The sequence below is a fragment of the Trachypithecus francoisi genome, unplaced genomic scaffold (assembly GCF_009764315.1).
Source record: "Trachypithecus francoisi isolate TF-2019V2 unplaced genomic scaffold, Tfra_2.0 Lachesis_group13, whole genome shotgun sequence".
Lineage (NCBI taxonomy): Eukaryota > Metazoa > Chordata > Mammalia > Primates > Cercopithecidae > Trachypithecus > Trachypithecus francoisi.
Window position 1 is genome coordinate 43,476,515 of NW_022681458.1, and position 9,729 is coordinate 43,486,243.

A 9,729-nucleotide genomic window follows, 5' to 3' on the forward strand; every position below is an offset into this window, starting at 1 on the left:
GCTTATTGGCACAAATTAGGTCCTATGTCAATTCCTGAACTGGTCCCCAGAAAGGGGAATAAGCTTATGTATAGGCCTACCCCTGGAGTTTTGAGGCAGGCAGGGTGGAACACCTAAACAAAAGGGAGGAGGGAGGATATGGATGATAAAAAGGCCACTGAAGAGATCCACTATTATTTATTTCTCATTTACCTTTTCTTTTGGTTCTCATTTTCTCTGCAGCTTAATCTCAACTGAGATTGCTAAAAAGGAGGTGTGTTCATAGCAGTTACACTAAGTAAGCATTGAAAATTACCCCGTTGGATATGATAATATAACTCCATTGGTCTGTAAAAAAGACCCATAGCTCATTGACCAGAGCTTCAGTTAGTTCCAGGAAGGTCCAAAGTTCATAGCCCTTAATTGATTTCAGTCAGTTAGAGCCAGTTGTGATGAAATTCAATATTATGTTTTATATCTCCTAGATGTGAGTAAAATATTTTCTTGCCCAATGCAGTGGTGAGCACCTGTAGTCCCAGCTACTTGTGGGACTGAGGCAGGAGGAGTGCTTGAGCCTAGAAGCTCCAGGCTGTGGTGCACTATGATCACACCTGTGACTAGCCACTGCATTCCAGCCTAGGCAACATAGCAAGACCCCATCTCTAAAAATTAAAAAATAAAATAAAATCATTTTTATATCATTTTGAACCCATATCAATCTGGGTCCAGCAAGAAACACAGGAACCACACTAACATTTAAATACAGAGAATTTAAGTCAGAAAATTGGATGCACAGGAGATAAAAGAGTTGAAAAATCAGAGGAAGATAAGAGATTAGCAAAAGCAAGAAGCTACTACCCCAACCCTAGGCTGGGGGAACAAAGGAAAAGTTGGGTGACAGTGGAGCCCAAAGGCTGATGCTGTCTGAAGTGAGGACCTTGATGGTCCTGTCACATAGAAACTGGAAGAGATGTCCCTCAAAGCTGAATGCAGGGAGTGATGGTCAAAATACCCTGGCTCCTTCCTTGCTGCAGCCCTCCAATCTCTCACCAAGGTGTCCCATGGGTCAAACCCCAATATAAGCCAGATAAGTGGGAAATTGAGGACAACAGGAAGTACTGTCTGCAGCTGTCACTCCAGTTCCCATCCTTTGCCTATAGAGCAGAGAAAGAATGGATCTGATCACAAATAGGTCAAGCTCTGGTACAGAAGGTCTTGGAGGTATGTGTGTAAATGTACATTTACAGAGACACTCCTAGAAGTTCATCTACACAGAAGAATGTTATTGTTTTTCTGGGTTATAATAGTGTTATTTTCTTACATTTAATTGTTTTTATTCTCTGATTTTTCTCCAATGAACATATATTACTAAAGTTATTTTTTAAAGATTACAAATTGTTTTAAAGAATTACATTATTAAAAAAGGAATTGCAAATATTTGGTCAACAAGTCACTCTGCTTTCATAAAATTTTCCGTATTGTTGTTCAGGTCCATGTTGCCTGGGAGGGCATGTAGGTGTAATCCACCATGAGAAATAAAGTCAAATTCTCCAGGGTGGAGTATTTGCAAGGAAAAACAAACCTTCCTTTTGCCACTCTTAGCTGCTTCTCAAGAATAAAATATTAACATGTCAATGTGTTAACAGAACTGATTTTTTTACTCTCAGAAAAGACTCTATCTCTTCCAGGGATAAAAAGTGGAAGTAAAATAATGGCTGAAGAAAAAGAATATTTCATTCTGCCATAGTTCTCATGGTTCAAATATTTGCTCCCTATAGAAGAGTAAAGTGTAATTGCAGGATTCTCACAAGACTGGCAGGATGCAATTGACAGAAAGATGCTGATGGACAAAGTTACATGCAAATATATGTAAAGGAGACGGTTTACTGCAGATGAATACACACATAGGGAGGGTCATATAGTAGCATGTCTAAACTTCCAAAGCCCTGTGAATATACCACGTTACTGGGGGAAAGCAGGGAGGTAGTGTGGAATCCAGTGGGCTCATCGGGAAGGCTCTCCTTCACCATTCTCATAGTGTTTTTATAGTCACGTGGCACTGTCTGCAGATGCTGGCCACCTGCTTGCTTGAACAGTAGATATAAGTAACTACTAACAATGTCAACCCATTCCCAAATGCCTCTTAAATGGTTAAGAGACTAGATGAACTGAAAATCAATTTTCCCGGCATGCTACTCCCTGGTACAAAGTATCTCAACATTGACTGCCCATTAAATTAAGCAGGGAAGCATGTTTTAATACCAATACCAGGATCCCATGCCTAGAAATTATCCACATGTTCTACGTGTCAATTGCAGCCAGGGTTTGAGATTACCCCCGGTGAGGACCAGGCCAAAGTCCACCAAGAGTTTATTTCTGAAAGTGTTCCCTGATGCACATACATGAATCTCCTGCTGGGGATGGGATCATAGCTACTCTGCCTCTCTGCCTCAAAGCAAAGACTAAATGGAATTTTCTAGCTGTTAATATTAGACACTTTTAAAAAGACATTTTGCTTAACTATCACCCACTCAAAGGGAGAATTGAAGACAACCAGGTCAATTTAGCCTGTGGCTGGGCAGCAGCCTAAGACCTCTTTCCGCACCACAGAGTGAAGTTCAAGAAGGGCAAATCATTTACCCCACTTTTCCACAAGTGTCTTGGCTTTGTTAACTTTTAGTCCCAAGACACATCTGTAACAAAATTTAGGCATATACACATAAACAAAAAAACAGATAAATTTGCTGGTTTTAGCCCAAGTCCTACTTTGAGCAATAGGACCTTAGCTATATAATTTTCCTCATTTCACTGATGGAGAAACTGAAAAGGGGTGATATGGTTTGGATGTGTGTCTTCACCAAGTCTCACGTCTAATTGTAATCCTCAGCTTTAGACACGGGGCCAGGTGGGAGGTGACTGGATCATTGGGGTAGTTTCTTACGAATGGCTTAGCACTACCCTCTTGGTGCTGTTCTCAGGATAGCGAGTTCTCCTGAGACCTGGTTGTTTAAAAGTGTGTAGCACCTCCCCCTCCCTCTTGTTCTTGCTCTCCCCATGTGAGACATCTTGTTCCCACTTTGCCTTCTACCGTGACTGTAAGTTTCCTGAGGCCTCCCCAGAAGCTGTGCAGGTACCAAATCATGCTTCCTGTACAGCCTGCGGAAGAGGGAGTCAACTAAACCTCTTTTCTTTATAAATTGCCCAGTCTCCAATATTTCTTTGTAGCAATATAAGAATGAACTATACAAGGGGGTCATTTGGTTTTCAATTTAAATGTCTCTTCTCGCCAGGAAAAAGTCCCAGTTCCCTAAGTTCATGTCCTTTTCGTATGGTTCTGCCACCTCCTCTACTTCCCTATCAGACCACATTTCATCCTGTTTTATACTGTCCTGGTATTCCCCAGTAAAGCAAGGATTCTGTTCTCCTGTTCATCCTTGTCTCGCCAATGCCAGGCAGGATACACATTGCAGGGGAGATAGATAGCTATTCTTCTACTTTCATCAAGTGACTATCTTCTTCTTTTTATTTTTATTTATTTATTTATTTTGCATGCTTGGAGTCAAATATCTTAATATCTCTTTTTAAAAACCACACTCTACTTAATACTTTAGGGAACATGATAGAAACATGAACTCCTTCAAATCCTTGTCACTGTCATCATACATAGTAACACCTTCAGAATTGACTTGGGAGTTTAAACCAGGTCTACTAATTTATAAAAACAAATCTTAACAGACAACTGAGTAAGACTTAGGAAGGTAGCCCAAATTGGAAAGAATTTATTTCCAAATTCTTTCTCCAAGAATTTATTTCTAGGGGAAAAAAATAAACTTGAAAGAAAGTAAGTCAAAGAGTGAGCACAAGCATCAGAGGTGAATTGAAGGGGAGCCTGCTGACTGACACGTGGGAGAATTGTTAGATGATGACAGGCCATTTAGGCAGATTTACACCCTTAGTGATTGGGAGTGCTTGGAAAATAATCAGCAGTCTGTTATACTGAAAAAAATAACGTTACAAGATGTGAGCCAATAGTACAAGGTAATAATCTCAAATACCTAAAGATCTTCCTAATTTTTTCTTAATATTATAGAAGGAGATGTCTAATGGAATGTGTATTTTTAGAATCTCATACTTTTCCAAATGTTCTCACTTTTCTTCAAGCAAAGCGAAGGTACATTTAAGCCATTATTTTAAAGAAAAAATATCCTGTTAAAAATACATTTTTCCCAGCTTGAACATCAATTTCCTATAGCCTTGAATAAATAAATGTTTGGCTAATGTTATCTCTTTAAAAAAAAAAAAAAAAAAAGACAAATTATCTTGTGTTTCTAGGCACTAAAAGCCTCCACTAAGTAAATTACGTCTTTAAAAATTTGCCCCTTTTCCATGAAAATGTAGGAGGAAAAAAACCTACTAAATCTCTTTGAAACAGTTCTATAGAATTTTCTTTTTCTTCTTGCTCTCTCCATTTTGTGAACTCATGCTTGACTCCCAATACCTCCATCTGTCTTGCAAAAATGAAGATCTGGTACATACATTCTTCTCCTAGGTATTTGTCAAAACTCGGAGACAAGGCTGTACTCTCTTTCACACGCTGTCTTTCCTGCACTCTGTATTCTGTCATAGGCAGGATGGAAGTGCTCTTGGTATTTCTCCACTTTTCTCCTCCCCATCTCACCAGCAGATTTTTATATTCCCCCTTCCTAATGGCAGAAGAGGAAAAGAAGGCTAGCTTCTACAAACATAACATTTAGTCAAAAAGAAAAACAGTGTCAGTAAAGCAGACTCCCCTTGCTGACAGGGGAAGTAGGCAACTGAGAAATGCTGTTGGAAACAGTTGCTTAAGAACAAAAAATAAATTCAAGCACTCAAACAACCAGGAGACAAGTTGATGGGTTGTTAGCCATGCTGAATTAGAAACTAAAACATTAGGAGACAGTACTAAACAACATGCTGTTGGGCTTAACCTCAGTGGTCAACATCAGTAAGGTCAATACCAGTTTATTATCAGCTCTTACACTAGAAGTCCTTGTTTAAGGCAAAAGACTGAGGTTTCCTGCCGGGCCTGGGAATTATGTACACATGAAAAGCAGGTCAGGTCGCAGCGGCCTGATAGCTACCCAGTATAGTAAAGATAATATGTTTAGGGATTAACTGAGGTTTCTCTCCCTATCCCCTGTCTTAAAAAACAAACAATAATCTTTAAACAAATTAGTTATGAAAATATATCAAAATTGTACTAAATCTTGCTTCAAGGGAAAAGTCCTTAGCAGACCAATTGAAAGATTCAGTAGAGTATTTTGGAGGAATAAACAATGACTCTATGGGTGTTTCTCAACCTCAGCACTATTAGCATTTTGGACCTGGTAATTCTTCATTGTCAGGATGTACAGAATATTTGGTAGCATCCCTGGCCTCTACCACTAAATGCCAGTAACACCAACACCCCAAGTTGTGACAATCAGAAAATACCCACAGACATTGCCAAATGTTCCCTGGGGGACAAAATTGCATTTGGTTAAAAAGCACAGTTAGATTAACATTGTTAGACTCAAAAAACAAAAACAAAAAAGAATGGTTTGTTAAAAGTGATTAAATTCTTGACAGACATCAGCTGGCTAGGTGAGTGACTGGATTCCCAAAACAAGTTTTGATCCCATTAAAATCCCTCAGGAAATTGCTTAAATATTTTTTCAGGAATGCTATTTCCCACCCCCCTCGAAGGAGACTGTGAATTAGATCACACAAAAGTTCTGTCCCAAATGAGCTTTGGGGCAATTTTCTTTTACAGTCTTCATGGACACACTTATTTGTGTTCATTACCCTCTCTCCAAGCATTTAAGCGATAACAATGACAGCTTTTCATCTGTGCTACTGTTGAGGGAAGGAAGCATGAAAAAGTAAGATGGACGAATTTCTAAATATTATTATTAAATACCTAGCTAAAGCAATCATGGAAAGTTAATCCATGAAAGCCAGACCTCCTCTTGTAAGAACTCGGCTTTTTGAAAGACCAAACATGTATTGAACTCAAAGTTTTAGAATCTGGAGCAATGAGAGTAGAAAAAGATGCAAGATGCAATATTCCCACCAAAAGGAAAAAAATGGTAGAAACACAGAGATCAAATTAGATACATGGAGTTATTTCTGAAAGGGCTCTATCCCTGACCTCAACCAAAGTTAAAACACAGATATGGCAGAGGGGGGTGATACATCAGGAAACATACCCAGATGCCAAAAGCAATAAGGGCAGGTCAAAACAAACTCTAAAGGGCTACGAAGGGCTGAAAAAATGACTCTGTAGCAGAGAGCTAGTGGACTGACCACCCAAATCAAGTTTCAAATGAGAGTCACAGCTAGACCTTGGGGGAACTTACAGCTTCACCAAGAGCTGGGTCAGCTGAGTCAGCAGAATGAGACCTCTCATCCACAGGTCATGCTAAAAGTATGAGGGGGTTAAACCAGTGGTGGACACCCCAACAGTGGATGCAGCAACAGCAGAGTGGGAGGGGGAAAAGCAGGGCAGTGGAAAAGATAGATCTCAGAGAGCACATGATTAAAAAATTTTAAACAGTTCTTGATAGCAAAAGACAGCACTAGATTTGTGAAGCTAAGAAAACTACACTGACCTCTCCCCTTCTGAGGAGTTCAGGAAAACACATCTCACATAAACACTAGCAACAGAATGATTGTAATTGAATTCCCCATAAAGTTATTATAAGCAAAAAGTGAATAAAGAGTAGAACAATATTACTGTAAACAACAAAGTCATCCAGAAATTTATGTACAAATATAAATATATAATATTTTAAGCAAGTTAAAATAATTTAAGGTAATAGTAGAAGCTATAAAAGTACAACCTAAATCATAACTTTCAAATCTCAGAAATGAGATATTTGGGCAAAAGAGAGCTGACAGAGCAGAAAAATCATAAGGTAAGTCAGGAATTAAGACAAACTAGAAGGAAGACAAGAGAAAACAATTGTACCATAAAAGAAATAGGAGATGAAAGGAAGAAAGTTTTAAAAACCAAAAGGAAATGAAGATAGAAAAGATTAAAAGGATCTGAAAGAAAGTAATATAGAAGACAGGCAAAGAAGCCTCAGCATACATATAATAGGAATTAATAAAATATCTATAATCCAATAAAATTTCCTAAAATAAAAAGAAAGGTACATATTTAAAAGGCATTTTGTCTACCTGGAAAAAAAATTATACCAGGCGGTCAAACATCAAAACATTGTCTAATAAAACTATCACCCAAAAGAATAGGGGATGTGAGGATTCAGACTAACAGACCAAGTCACTTGTAAGGGAAAAAAATGAGATTGACCAGACAGTTTACAACTGCAGTGTTTTATGCCAGAAGACAATTGAATAACATCAAAGTGGCTCAAGAAAAGAAAATATGACCCAAGTATTTTTATTTTATTTTATTTATTTCATTTTATTTTAGAGATGGAGTCTCACTTGGTCACCCAGGCTAGAGTGCAGTGGTGCAATCTCAGCTCACAACCTCCACCTCCTGGGTTCAAGCGATTCTCCTGTTTCAGCCACCTGAGTACCTGGAATTATAGGCGCCCACCACTATGTCTGGCTAATTTTTGTATTATTGATAGAGACGCGATTTCACTATGTTGGCCACGCTGATCTCGAACTCCTGATCTCAAGTGATTCACCTGCCTTGGCCTCCCAAGTTCTGGAATTTCAGGCGTGAGTCACTGTGCCCAGTTCAAGTATTTCATATCTAGGTATATTGACCTTTCAATATAAAATCACAGAAAAACTGTTGTGAACATATAAGAATTGAGTAAATATTGTTCCCATCAACACTTCCTAAGAATTCTAGAAAATGAGTTTTTCTAGAATCTGGAGAGACAGCCACAAAATGACTGTTGTTGAGCATTAAATACATATTTACCTGTAATACTTAATTTTATTTAATTTTTATATTATTTTATAAATTGCTACTTCACTAAATTTTTGTTTATGGTACTTCCCACATTGATTTTTGGAGGTTATTCAGATACATAATCATATTATCTGCAAGTAGATACAGCTTTGTTTTTTCATTTTAATTCTTATTTCTCTAATTACTTTGTCTGATTTAAATTATTTGCCTACTACCTCTAACGTAATGTAGAGATGAGCAACCTTGCAATGTTTCTCATTTTAGCAGGAAGTCCTCTTATGCTTGTCCATTAAGTAAAACTGGCTTTAGTAGTCTGAAGTATACATATTTTATCTTGTTTAGAAAGTATCCACCATATTCTATTTTATTGAACTGTTGTCTAATGTTGTCAAATTATTTTTCTGCATCTATGGAGATAATCATATAATTTCTCTCCTTATTTGTATTAAAATGATAGATAATATTAGCTGATTTTCTCATGATGAGCTTTGCTTTGCAGGAAAACAACTCATTTGGTCATAACATATTATTTTATTAATTGGTCATTGGGTTCTTTTTGACAATATTTAGAATATTTTAATTGATGGCGATGAGTGCTATGATCAAATGTAAGTGTTCTCCCCAAATTCATGTGATGAAAGTAATCCCCAAGGTGAAGTATTAACAGGTGGGGGGTCTTTGGGAGGTTATTAGGTCATGAGAGTGGAGACTTCTTGTCTCGCCACTTCCGCTATGTGAGGATACCACAAGAAGTTGCCCTCTATGAGGAATTCTCCCTCACTGTACACCAAATCTGCGGTGCCTTGATTTCATACTTTTCAACCTCCACAATGGTGAGCAATAAATTCTCTTGTTTATAATTTACCCAATCTAAGGGTATTTTGTTAAAGCAGCCCAAAAGGAACAAGACAGTAAGAGTGACCTGTAGTTCTATTTTTTGGAGCAAATTTTGTCAGGTTTTGGGATCAATTTACTTCATAAAAAGAATTTGGAAGGTTTATTTTTAAACCATGTTTTGGAATAGTTTAAATACTGTTAGGATTAACTGATCTTTAAAGTTGTAGTAAGTTCCTGTGTGAAACCATCTGGGCCTCATAGTGGAGTGTTGTTTGACTTTTCTCTTTCTTATCTCTTAATTGGTCCATTTCAGCTTTCTATGTCTACTGTTAAATTGTATTACACCATGAATTTACCCATTTCAAATTTATTTTCAGAGAGTAGTGCAAAGTAGTCTCATAATTTTTAAAGTTTTCTCTCCTCTGGACTTTTTTATTTCTAATTTGTGTATTCTTGAGCTTCCTCTGTTATGTCTTCATTAATTTGGACAGTGGTTTGTCTATTTTGTTGATTTTTTCCGAAGAACCAGATTCTGAACTTATTTTTTAGTACTCCTTTTTTGTTTTGTTTTCTAATACATTATTTTCCCGTTTTATCTTTATTAATTCCTTCCTTTTTTGTTTCCTTTGTAATTCTCTAGATTTTTGTGTAAGGTATACCATTCATTTACTTTCATTTTATTGGCATAGCTATTTAATGCTTTTGTAGAAACAGGAGTCTCATTATGTTGCCCAGGATGTGTACTACTGTTCTGACATACTCATGGCAATAAAAGCACATTCTGAAGATCTAGCCTGATATAGAAACTAAGAACATTACAAACACATGAGAGACTGGTTGATTTAATAAGTGTTCCATCCATACCATAATGCAGCCATGAAAATAAATGAGTTAAATGTATACAGGTTGCCTGGCAGAAATTTCTACAAAGAGTTGTTTAGTGAGAAAGCAAGATGCATAAAAGGCTATCTAATTTTCTCTAAAATAAACAATGATAAGCC